Here is a 14381-nt window from a genome sequence, read left to right as displayed (position 1 = left end):
GTGTGGAATAAATTATATGCATAGGAGGAATTTGCACAAATTTTGGCAAACGATCCCAGCTCAGGCATCAATGCAATGAACACTATTACAGATATTGAAATGTACATACATGCATCTCAAAGTTGCACAGCATTAAACATAATTAACAAAGCAATTTTATGTGTCAAAGAGGTTGACAGAAAAGCCTATACAGTTGAATGCTGATAAAACAATGTAATTTGATTCTCTGCAAAAGATACATCCAACTAGTCAAGTTTTGTGTCAAATATAAGAGAAAATGGCAGAACGTTGAATAAATGTATGCTTTTTTCAAATATTTATGCTTAATGGTTGAGACAACTATTGGTACTTTAAATGGCTATTTCATAATCAGAGAAGGCACACTGATTCATGCGAGGCTCTCCCTCTACTGTTCATTGTGTATTTAAACATATCATTTGAAATAAAACTTTTAACTGTTTCAATCCGGCAGAATCATCCCTGGCATGAAATTATCTTTCCTTACTACAACAAGGCTTTGTATTTATAGTGTAGTTTTAGTGCGGAGCACCTAGTTTTTTGCCCTCACAGTACGGGTTATAGAATCAAAATTGGGCAAATAATTATTGACGATGACACAACATGGTGGAACTGTTCAATGTTATTAATGGAGCTTTTTTCTGCAGTAGTATTTTTAAGTTACAGATTGCATATTGGTATGGTGAACTCGAGGTGTTGTAACTACTCTATGGTTGTAATTGTTCTATGCACTTTTCTCAAAATTCGTATTTAGATGGGATGATTCCTTTTTTTCATTGATGCCCTCTGACCTCTATGATCAAAAGGGCTTTGTATGAATTTTACCAGACAAGATCCATAACAGCTACCAATTGCAAGGAACACTACCATACATTTCTTATCTTGTAAACTCTGGCACGACGGTAGAATCCCATCATGATCTTTTTTTAATTAGAGTCCAGCTTAGATTGTTTAATATTAACATGATAATTCAGAGATCATTAACATTTACAAGGATGCAAGGACCTATAGATGAAGAAAACAAACATGACTCAATTTAGAAATCATTGACATTTATAATGTTCCACCACAAGTAAAGATAATCTAAGCTTGTATGAAATTAAACATCACAATAATATTTAGAATGTACTGATATGAAACCTGTGGGCTTTGAGAGAGCACTCGCAATCTCTCTTCATTGAAGCTTGTTGGACTAATTGCCACCATTTCGCTTTGGGATTCGCAACATGACTTAACCACCTTATGTGTGTTATAAGCCTAGTGGTTGTATCGGGCATTGATAGGTTGATCTTTTGGTGCAATGATAATCTTAGCCTGTAAGAAGTGGTATCAGAGCTTGGTCATAGGTTTGAATCTCCTCGAGTAAGGGGGGGTGGTGGGCGGAGCGGTTTGTTGGACTAATTGCTAGTGTTGCCCGTTGGGATTCGTGACATGACTTAACCACTTGTTGTGTCCTATAATCTTGTAAAAACTAGATTTCCCGGGTCTTAATTAACAACTAAAATACTCAAAGTACATATATTACTTCAATTTCATAGGAAGTTAAGTTAGTTTTGTTCATATGAAAGAGATTGACAATTAAATATCAGTTAAACAAAATTTCTTAATTAAGAACTTAAAATACCATAAATGAGTTTATTGTAGAAATTTAAAAACCACATACCATGGAATTTGAACCGATAAAATCTTTGTAAGAATACTTCTGCAATCACCTAGATTAGTCCACAAATACCACTATAACAAAATCATATAACGACTACCATTCAATACCACTATATCAAAATTAGGGCATCACATATTGCTGTATCAATTAGGGCATCGATTACCATTGGATCATTTAAGGCTTCAGATACCATTATATCACCTAGGGCTTCAATTACCACTGGTTCATTTAGGGCATCAGATACCACTGCATCATTTAGGGCTTCAGGTGCTATCGAATCAATTAGGGCGTCAGATATCATTGTATCATGTATGGCTCGAGATATCACTGTATCATTCATTTCCTTTCGATTGCTTAACTGTGGCAGTAACTCAAGATTAGGAGATATGCTCATATTTATTATTCATATAAAAGAAAATTTGATATATCAATTCATCAAATAAATCTATCTCTCGCAACTAAATGTAAAATAACTATAACAATGATACAACTCAATTACTTTTACTTTCATCTTACATGTACATCATAAAAGTAAAAATACCTGTTCTGATAAACAATTAAATGCATAGCTTTTCTTTGTCTGTTGCACGTTTGACAACTTATGGAGAGTTGAAACATTGTCAGAGGCTTAACCACCCAACTTTAGACCACAACTTATCCCCACGAAAAAACTAAGGAGAAAGGCCCTCCCTACCAGGAATTGGACTTGGAACATCTGTCATCTATTGAGCATCCTAATATTTAAACACACCATTTGTCTTGACAACAGAGAAAAAAAATTAACAAGATTATGCATGAGCTATTAAACATATTTCTTTTGAGTTATTCATGTTTGATTTCTTCTTTGTTTTCATTGCAGATTTGTTCCACCTCTTCACCATTTCATGGCTACTAGCCAGTGAATCCCAAGTGCATTAAAATTTATGAGTTTGCTGCCCTTTTCCACCTCTTCAACATTCATGGCTACACTGCCAGTGAATCCCAGGTGTTTTGGAAAGTTATGAGCATTCTAATCTTGGCATAGCTTCTAAAAGATTCATTGATTTGTATAACTTATCATGACAAAATAAAACATATTCTTGAGATCGGTATCATTCATCTAGAATTTATTGCACTTAGAAACTCTTCTTTAAGAGATACTATTTGACTGTCTTTATCATGATTTCTAGAAGCTATGCAAGTTAAGAAAATAAATCCTTATAAATGTCTTAGATTACTTAGCAAGCTTATAACATGAGAAAGAAATTCTTGAGCCTAGTCCACTGCTATAGTAATTGAATTAAAAGTATGGGAATATCATAATTTGAAATGATAACTCATCTGATAAAGTCTAGAGTTATCTAAGAACTTATAATTTGATTTGAAATCAGTTTCCCTCCAGTTGCTTGAAGACGTCACTTCAATGCATTTGATCTTTTATTCACAGCCAAAATATTGGTACGATAGGTATATCAAATCGCTGCTTGAACATAACTTTTAGAGAGATATTATAGGGAGAATGCCACAAAAAGATTATGGAATCAGGAATGATGAAGACGATAGCAAAAATGCTAGAAGTTGTCAATCCAAGCATATAAGAGTTCGGGTATGAATATATATAAATCTGTCTACTACTCACGACTTCAATAGTATTGCAAATATGTGGAAAAAAATGAGTAGTAGGTATCAATTAAGAGGAGGCTGTAATAAGCAAAGAAGAATTTTTGCGTTCTTAAAGGAATTCAGCAGTGAGTGTTATATTCTTTGTCTTACCCGACTCAATACATTAAAAGGTCTAAGGAGACTCTTTGGCTTCCGAAACTTACAAGATTATTTGCCAAAATAAAACGCCAAGTGTTAAATCGATTATAAACAAGGGAAGAATAAAGATGGAAAAGGAAGAGTTGGAAGGTTATGAATCAAATATTATTATGATTTATATTTACATACATACATGTAAATATATTAATGTGGTGACATCATTTTATTATCTTATTATAATATAATGGTGCCATTTCATTTTTATATCTATATGTATGTATATACATATATATTATAATAATATGGTGAAAGGTCAATTAAAATCTTTTGAGGTACGATTAATATTTTAATTAGATTATTTATGTTTCTCAAATTATTTATTTAAATAGCTCATGAGGGTCCCACATATATATCCAGTTTTCAAGTCGCTAGGTCCTCAATCCATTTGCCCAGTGACGATGATGCTCCTGCCTAATTCTTTTCTGACAATGCGTCCACCCCTTCGATGTGCTTCCTACAAGGAAATTCTCTGCAGTTAAATTATGTTATCATAATAAATTATTTAATCATAAATAATCATAACAGTTAACCATCTTTTCAATTCCACGAATTCATGATAAATGATCAACTAGCATGTTATCTTCACTTGAAATTATAACGACTAACCATCTTATAATTTCGCCTAATTATAACAAATTAAACTACCAACTGACTTCATGTGAACCTCAATGGCTATATTTTAAATTAGGTCAAAAATTGGGATGTAACAAATTTAGTGGTTGTTTGGGCATTGACATGTCGATCTTTTGGTGCAACAACCTCCCTAGCTTGTAAAAAAGCCTTCATTGACCTCCTTTAACTCCCTTAGCATAGCTTTCTTTAACACCATTCGAGTCACTAGTTTTGCATTTGGGGTTGGTTAGACTTTCAACCTTCCTCTTCAATTTTGTGAGGTTTTATATTATAAGATTTTTGTCAACTCCATTGGTTGCTTCTTGATGGTTGGCAATTCTATTTTTGCATGCATTTTGGCTAACATTGACATCTCCAAGCCTCTTTTTGGGGATATGTTTTAATGGTTGGAGAAAGGCTTTGCACTTCTTGATTATGAGTGTTTCCTAATTAGATGCCATAGTTGCCTTCTGCATCAATCCTCTGATTATGGATTGTCCTACCTTATGTTGTAAGGGTATTACTACGTGGAGAAATGCTAATGAAGATAACTTGATTATCCATCCACTTGATTCTCTGTTGATTGGCTCCTCGTGGGATGACAACAAGTCTCAAGCTTTTGGTGTGGCTTTGATGTGTCCTCCAAATACTATCAGGAACCTCTAGCTCCGACCTCACAATTTTTTCCCCATAGCTTCAAAATAGACCCCAACTACTTGTGGTGGAGGGTTAGCTTTCACCTCACCAATCTATGATCCTCATAAAGTAGGTTCTTTATGAGGGAATCAACCCTTAGGTCTTATTAAATCAATTTCCTAAACACATGTTGGCATTGCCCAAGTCAGACCTTAGGGGCCTTAGTGCTTTTTATATTGTAATGTTGTAAAGCTAACCTTGCCAAAGGAAAGCTATATTCCCTTGAGATCCAAGTTACCAATATACATTCAGATATCTTTAACTAGCTAAGCTAGTAGAAATATCTTATTATAGATAAAGAGAGAATATTCTAATTGCAAAAATGAGAAGTCCAAGTGAAGAAGATCCTTCGATCCAAATCAGAGTCTCTTGGCTGATGACACCAACACAACATGCAAAAGTCTGTGACATGGTGCAGTACTGAATGTACAAAAATATAACACTTGGGATTTGACAAAAAAACTTAGGTTTTTACTTTGAGTATTTGCAAAATACAAAATTGGAGATAGAGAAATAAATGCTATATAATAGAGGCCAAACAATTGAGCAAGGTATTTAAATACAAGAAAACCTCTCTATAATTAAATGTCTCCAATGAATCTGCACACAATCAAGATAAGAAAAATGCCTGAGGATGCTTGATGACTTGCTTTAGACAAGTCCCTGCTTTAGTATTTCCACCTCCACAACCACCAGATAGATAGATTGATTGAAAAGACAAATAGATAAATGTTAACATGGTAGAAGTAAACCTCGCTAGATGGAGGAGAACCTCTATCATATGTGTTATTCAAATATAAGAAAACCCTGCTAGCAGAGGAGAACTCCTATTGCATGAGATAGATTATAGACAAAAGATGTGATGGATCCCAAGATGTTCAAAGATACAAGGTAAATGGAAGGGTATTAGCAAATCATTGTAAGAGATTGTTGTTGCAAGTGAAAGCAAAAGAGTCAACATATTGTGAGCAAGAGAACTTTCAATATAAGATAAGATAAGATAATATTATTAATGTCCAAAAAAAGACCACAATGAGGGTCTATGGGGCTGGAAGCTTACATTTAAGAAAATAGTAGACACATGGAGCACCAAACAATGTCCACAAAAGAACAAGTACAACAAAAGAAGAAAGCATGAGACAACACATAAAAGATTAGGTATCCGTCCTCACAAGGAAAAAGTCCAACAATGACTAATTAGTGCGGCCATTGAAGGCCTTGTGATGAAGGTGAGTGCTATGAGTGCTATGAGAGGAGTGTCATTGGCAAAGAGGTCCCCAGTGAGGTCTATAGATCTAGAATGGCCCATATTAGGGAAACTGTACAGATGCTTCACACCCTGAACTAGAGTTAAGGGCAAGAAGAAGATCGTAATAAGTTGTGTCTGGGCTTGACTCCTGGAAAATGAAAGCTGTAAAGTATGATAACGAAGCTGTAAAGACTCACAGAGATAGAGCACAATGCAACATTGATCGGTGTACTTGAAAAAATCTGAGAGGGATCTGCAATCTCTAAATAGACAGTAAAATCTCCCTCTAATCTCGTAGTATATGGGGCATCTAAAAAGAAAATGAGTCTTTAATTGTGCCTTAGCTAAGGTACAAAGTGTGCACACCTGATCCTCTCTAGCAATATGGTGATCGACCTAGATCCGGAGTCTGTGCAAGCCCACCTTGAAGGAGCCAAGGGTGATATGCAGGGAGTGTGTCCAGTATCTGTGTAAGTACTCAGGGCGAACAATAATCCCATCTCAAATATCTAAGAAGTACTTGACATAGAAAGCCATCCTCAGATGTAGTCCCCCTAGAGGACCCACCCAGGTCCGTATGATATATTGCCTGTAGATGTCAAGTCTGACATGACCATTCAACTCTTGCCGAGAGGGGAGTAGATGAGCAGGAGTGTCTAATGAGAACTAGTATGGAGGGAGACAGTTGATGTCGATCCCAACTAAACTCAGCAGGATAGTACCTTGAGTATACCAAGAATAGGCTCTAGTAGTTGGATTAGAGTTTGCAATAGCAACTGAGGAGCAGAACGCTAAGTAAGGGTATCTGTGTTGGCCTTTGACTAAGTCTGCAAAACCACGAAGATGGTGGAGAAACCAGATGAAGTAAAAAATGGCTACAAGCCTGAATGGGTGAGCTCCAAACTCAGCCAAAATAATACTGTAGGGGGTAGATCTGTAACATTTGATAATCTGACCAAGGAGTAGAGTCTAGGTATGCTTGATCATGGCCCAATTTGAGTCTAAAAGGGAAGGACCCCAAACCACTGCACCATAGAGCACTGTGGGTCTTACTAAGGAATCCAAGAGGGATAGCTTAGATGATGTGTCCTAAAAGTGGTGTCCGAAGCACTGTCTCTCGAGCATGGCAAGGGAACCCAACCCTTTACTATTCTGAGGTTGAATGGCTAATCTCAAGCTGAAATGAGATCTAGAAAACTTAACTCCAAGGTATGTGTAAGATGATGTAATCTCAACTTCTTGACCTTGGAATTGAAAATGGAGATGTGAGGTCTTCAAACCGTTGAAGACCATAACACAAGTCTTCTCAAGGTTCATGACCAGTTGTCTCATGTCACAAAATGATGCAAGTCTATCCAAAATCCTGTGAAGACCCTCAAGAGAAGAAGCAAGAAGAACCACATCATCAGCAAAGAGAACGATGGAGATTAATACCTGGTGTAGATGACAACCATCACCTAGAAACGAGGATTCACTGAGAAAAGCTTCAAGCTCATCAATGTAGATCTTGAACAAGGTGGGTGAGAGAGGGCAACCCTGCTTCACCCCAATGGTGCTCTAGATAGGATCGGAGAGGCCCTATATAGTCCTAAGTCTACCAATCACTGTCTCATATAGCCTTATGATAGCCGTCATTAAGATTTCAAAAATACCAATATCTCCCAGTCTCTAAAAAAGGCCACTCTGGGGATGGAATCAAAAGCCTTATGAAAATCCATAAAACAACAGTAGACTTTCTTCGAGTGGTGCCAAGCCTCCTCAATAATAGCCCATAGTGTAAAGATATGATCCATGGTTTGGTAGTCTGACCTGAATCCTACTTGACCCTTTGCCCTGCAATTCCTCCTATTGAGTTCACTAGATAAAATAGTATTCAATGACATAGCATAAAGTTTGGCAAATGTATGCCCAATCATGATGGTCCTATAGTTTTCGGGATAGGAGGTCAGCCCAGACTTATGTATTGGGTGAATAACATGTCTCGACCAAGAGTCCAAAAAACTAAAACAAACCACTCTATTAAAGAGTGTAGAGAGATAAGGGCCCAGGATCGTGGTGTCGAGCTTGAAGAGCTCAGCTTGAAAACCCTCATCAGTCGTCCTGCTGCATCTCATAAGTATGATGGCCTCATAAATATTGGAGGTGGAGAATAAGTGAAAATGGGGGAGTGGGCTAGGAAGGGGAGTGAGATGACCTGAGATATCATATAATGTGGATACATGAGAGGCAAGGAGGCAAAGGTCGCGGGTGGACTGGGGTTGGCTACATTAGGGGAACATAATGCACCAAAACAACTTGGGTACTGAATAAGCATGTCACGAAGGGATCTGCCCTATGAAGAAATAAATAATTGCTTCTTATGGTGCAAAAAGTGTTTGTAGGAGAGTCGTAAATTGGTGAAAGTAAGAGAATGAGTATCAAAAGCCAAGCGTAAGGAGCGGTGGAAGGTTTTACAAGCATCATCAAACCACTGGTTCATGGGACAAGTATTTTGTTGAACTGATCCTAGGAGTGTTGGGAATGGACTAGGGGTAAGGGATAGAGAGGAGAGCCAACTCCCAAATCATGGTAGCTAGTGAGTAAAACATGGTGGACACTTGACTATGATCCATGAAGCTAGCGGGGCGAGGAATCTTCTCAAATGGAAAATAAAAAGGTCTTGATCACTATCCTCAAAACAGAAATGGGTAAGGGGGTTGTTCTAGGCAGGATGACTAGAGATGGGTGGTAGAGGGTAGGATGAAATGCAAACCAAAAGGTTAAGGAGGGCATGATCCGCCAGGGGAAGATGAGAGGTAGTAAAGTTTTGGATGGAGGGGACGAAATAAGAAATAATGAGGATATAATCAACCACGCTCACACCCCCACTATGAGGCCAACATGTAAAAATCTTAGAAACCCGAGAATAAAGAGAGGCTATTCAGAATCACCAGATCGAAGGTCTCATAGAGCTGGAGAAGGTGGTGACCATAGCAAGTTAGAGGTCCACTATGATCCTCAGACAAACACTGAAGTCCTAGACTAGTAGGATCCCTCTTAGTAGTACAAATCAAGTTAGACCCACATTCATACTGGAGGGTCTGAATATCTTTAGTCTATGCATTAAAGTCTCCTAAGATGATGATGTCACCCATAGCCCCAAACTTGGAGATGCTCTTGAATAGGTTTGTAAAAGGGTTCCCATTCTTAACACCGCGAATGGCGTAAGGTGAGGAAGTCGACCGAAAGTAACAAATGACAATGAAGATATCTCTCTAATGGTGATTGGTGCTAAACTTGGATCCACATAAATTTGTCTTGAGAGTCAGAAAGAACAAATGTGGTAGTACTAAATAGATCATCTCTAATCAAACAAACAACCCCACCAGAACCATGTACACCACTCGAAGTCCAGACCTCCTCTCTACAAACTGAAAGCCACTAATATCCTGTGTAACCTAGAAGGAGTTGAGAAGGACTCTCATGAGTCTTAGTAACAACCAACAAATTAGCATACCCAACTGCATCATGAAGTAAGCCTGGCAAAGACCACAGGGAGCCATTGCCATTCCAACAATTGACAAGCAAAGAGCCAATGGAGGGCTTAAACTTGCCCAACTGTTGGTTCTCAAACAGTCATTTGGCTTGGGTATGTCTCTCATCCCAACTCTTGGGAGTTGAGTCACGAATAACTACTTTTAGATTCCTTATTACTGCCCATTTCCTGTTACTCCTTGCTTCTACCACGAGGCTCCTAGAGAGCTTTAGTTCAACTACCTATGATTTTGTGAGGTCTTCATCAAGAAATATCTTTGTGGGAAGAAGGAAGAACTTCTTCTTTTCCCTGAGAACTTGTAGTCAATCAACCAGTGAGAGAAACATAATAAAAAGGGTGCCATCGTGTACAAACCATGCTCTGTCTAATGTAATATCGAAAATACTCAGTTGCTTGCTGAGAAATGAGTGGCCTGTGGGGAGAGGATCAATGGAGGACAAAGGAAGACCTCTAACCCGAAGGTTGAGTTCCCTGAAGCACCTAACCCAATCCTCTACCAACTTCTCTTGGACAAATTTTTTGACCTTAGGCAAAGACGTAGTGCTAGAGTTTTTGCAAGTGGAGGCCCAAGTTTTAATTTGCTGCTTTGTTTCAGTCAAAAAAGATGTTTGTTTATTAAGAAGCTCGATCTTCTTGTCCTTGAGGTTTCCCATATCCCTGAAGTCATCAATAATGGAGCTGATATCTTTTGTAATGCCTGTTGTTTGTGTTGTAAAAGTTTTAGAGAGGTCTTGAATGCGTGAAGAAGTAGCCACAACCTACTTGTTCAAATCATTCAATGATTGAGATAAGGAGTGAATAGTGTCTTGGAGGGTTTATTCACTAATTTGTACTTCTGCAACTGCACTAAGAGACCTTGGGAAATTGCTAAGAGAGAAAGAATAGTGATTTTCAGAGCTACATTATCCTTCTCCAATAATGTCAAGTGATCAACTATCTGCTATAGTGTTGTGAGATTGGGTGGGGGTTCCATGATTCAAAATAGTACTAGTAGTATATGAATAAACAAAACTAGTATATATATTAATAAACCAAAGCATATACAATACCCGACATTCTGTCAAAAAATTCCCATACAATCTTGTTTTGCAGTGGATAATCTACTTGTAGCGGATAATCTATGGATTGGAAACAAAAATAAGAGATCCTTGTGTCGTGAGTTAGATTCTCCACCCCTCTTTTACAAAGAAACAAAGCCCTAGATCTACGGGTTGAGTAACAAGGGTTAAGAGTGGCAACCTTCAGACTCTCAGAAGACAAGAAGGGTTAAAATCCTCCTTTAGAACCCTCACACCCTTCTTTGAGCATGCAAACACGTAGCCAATGGATCTGAAGGCACCACGAAAAAAAGTGCAGATTTTTCAAGAGAGATTGAATGGAGGTGAAAACATGAATTTAAAAAGAAAAAGGAGGATTCCCAGTAATTTTAGAAGATTCTAGGTTGTTCCATCAACAAAAGAGACAAGTGGAAAGCATGTGCCTAACCAACATTTGAATGTTAAGATGTCACAAGTCAAATGCGTTACAAGTGTCCAAATGAACCACGTTAGAAAATGAGTGCTAAAGGAAATATGTAGATAATACAAATTTGATGTTGAAAGACAACTGGTGACAAGCACTCTAAGCATCTTGAGAAGGAAAAGGTTGTTGCAAGGGTTAGAATGGACCTAGACAAATGCTAGGGAAATGGACACTGAAGTGGTTACAAAAGTGTGGCCTAAATTCCAAATGTGGGTATGTAATTTTTGAATCTACATTCCTTACCCGCCAACCACCCCCCCCACACAACTTGCTGGTTCAAATCATTCAATGATTGAGATAAGGAGTGAATAGTGTCCTGGAGAGTTTATTCACTAATTCGTACTTCTGCAACTGCACTAAGAGACCTTGGGAAATTGCTGAGAGAGAAAGAGTAGTGACTTTCAGAGCTACATTATCCTTCTCCAATAATGTCAAGTGATCAACTATCTGCTGTAGTGTTGCAAGATTGGGTGGGGGTTCCATGATTCAAAATAGTACTAGTAGTATTTGAATAAACAAAACTAGTATATATATTAATAAACCAAAGCATATACAATACCTGACATTTGATCAAAAAATTCCCATACAATCTTGTTTTGCAGTGGATAATCTACTTGTAGTGGATAATCTATGGATTGGAAACAAAAATAAGAGATCCTTGTGTGGTAAGTTAGATTCTCCACCCCTCTTTTACAAAGAAACAAAGCCCTAGATCTACGGGTCAAGTAACAAGGGTTAAGAGCGACAACCTTCAGACTCTCAAAAGACAAGAAGGGTTAAAATCCTCCTTTAGAACCCTCACACCCTTCTTTGAGCATGCAAACACGAAGTCAATGGATCTAAAGGTACCACAAAAAAAAGTGCAAGGGAGATTTTTCAAGAGAGAGTTAAATTCTAGAGAGATTGAATGGAGGTGAAAGCATGAATTTAAAAAGAAAAAGGAGGATTCCCAATAATTTTAGAAGATTCTAGGTTGTTCCATCAAGAAAAGAGACAAGTGGAAAGCATGTGCCTAACCAACATTTGAATGTTAAGATGTCACAAGACAAATGCGTTGCAAGTGTCCAAATGAACCACGTTAGAAAATGAGTGCCAAAGGAAATATGTAGATAATGCAAATTTGATGTTGAAAGACAACTGGTGACAAGCACTATGAGCATCTTGAGAAGGAAAAGGCTGATGCAAGGGTTAGAATGGACCTAGACAAATGCTAGGGAAATGGACACTGAATTGGTTACAAAAGTGTGGCCTAAATTCCAAATGTGAGTATGTAATTTTTGAATCTACATTCCTTAACCCCCCCCCCCCCCCCTTCCAATTCTTTAGTGACCTTATGAATCTAAATGGAGATGCACACTAAAGGAATATACTATGATAAAATAACAACATGGTAACAAAAACATATTATAGAGGAAGCAAATAACCCTTCAAACCACAATAGTATTCCCCTATGGTGAAAACCTACAAGATAGATGCATTAGAGATAAAATAGTTGCACAAGACAAGAAGGTTAGAACACAAAAGCCACAAAACCACGAGATTAGAACAAACAAAAAACAAACTAAAAGTTTTGGGTTGGCAATTTTAAAGAAGCCTTGATAAAAAGGTTGTCTCAATACAATGTGTTGTTCCCAAAATACAAGAAACAACAGGTAGAGGAATTTTGAACAAGGAGAGAAGAATTTAGGACTGATTTCTTCTTCAAGGAAAAATGTACCCAATAGATATGGAAGCGACCAAATTCAAAGAGACAACACATGAGTAAGCCACAAGCTTGCTTTGTTGCTAGAGGTCATACAAATGATTATGATTAGTAGCACCAATCCTGCTGAGGAAGCAATTACCAAAATAGACACACAATATAACCAATTTTGCAATGGAAGATGTCCTCTATCGAGGAAATTATGTCAATATGGGTAGCAAATTGTGTTAAGTTAGATAGCCATATGACAGGGTAGTTTCAATTATATTTTGACATGCATAGAAAAAGCTAGATAAGCATGTGATAGGGAGGCTTTTGATAGTGCACCAAAATGCATAGCAAATGCTAGATAGGATATGATAGATAGCTTAGACACATGTGTGGACACATGTAGAAAAAGCTAGATAGGTGCATGATAGGGAAATATTGAGACACAAAGAGTGGATTGCCCCCCACAAACGTAGATAAGAAAAGATAGTGGATTGACCTCCACAAAGGCATATAAGATAAGATAGAAGATTGACCCCCCACCCGCCAGATAAAATAAGATAATGGATTGTCCCTTACAAGAGCATATAAGACAATATTAGATGTTGAAAGGATAGGATAGAGGTAAAACTCAATATCACTTGTCATGCATAGAAGAAGGCATAGACTCGTCAATAGACAAATGATCGACAACACCCAATTCATAGAGTTGTACTTTATCATTCAAGACTTTATTTGCTAGTGCACTTATCATTTTATGATACTCCAAATTATTGCCCATGTTTGGACATACTTAGGCAGGGGTCCCATGAGGGGGCTTAAGCTCTATTTTTGAGTAAGCAAGTGGTCTCATGAGCAAAATATTATTTTTCTATGAGATTATTTGGTTGCTTCTAAAAAATAGTAGAAGAAGGGTCTGGAAATAGCCCCACTAGCTTAGGAATATTTTTTGCCACTTGTCAAACATTTGAATTTTAGAATTTCAGCTAAAAAGTAGTTTTAGAGGGAAATTAATTTTTCAGCTTATTTCTAATGCCACCTCCCTTAAATTTTAGAACTAGCCTTGAATATACTACATGAGTCATGGGACTGCTAGCTTTATTTCTTCCCTTAAAAACAACAATTAGCTTCTACCCTATTTTATAGGAAGCCCCCATCCATAAGATCCAAACCTTAATTGCATAATGTATGATGATCCAATTTTGGTGAACATGGGGTTCCACCTTGTGTGGGTGATAAGTTATCTCTTGGTCCTCATGTTCTCCTATTGCTTTGTCTATATAAGCACAAACATACATATTGTAATCATTGAATTCTTTCTAGTTGATTAAATGCATTTCATTTGAGGACACAATTTTTTGTTATCTGTAAGTTTTTTTTTATGCTATTCATTGGCTTCTAGATCTTGCGTTTCTATAGGAAAATTATTATAAAAAGCAATCTCATAATCACAATATTCATATGCATTGATTCCTATATTAAGTTTTAGCATTATTTGCCTCCAAAGCTTGCACCTATTTGAGGGTAGTTACAAAAGTTTACATATAGGAGACCATGTATGACTATGAAATGAATTTTGGAAATTCTAGAAGCTAAC

This window comes from Cupressus sempervirens, chromosome 5 (assembly GCF_028749045.1).
Source record: "Cupressus sempervirens isolate cs-2001-9-10 chromosome 5, ASM2874904v1, whole genome shotgun sequence".
NCBI classification, from domain to species: domain Eukaryota; kingdom Viridiplantae; phylum Streptophyta; class Pinopsida; order Cupressales; family Cupressaceae; genus Cupressus; species Cupressus sempervirens.
This window is presented reverse-complemented; position numbering follows the sequence as displayed.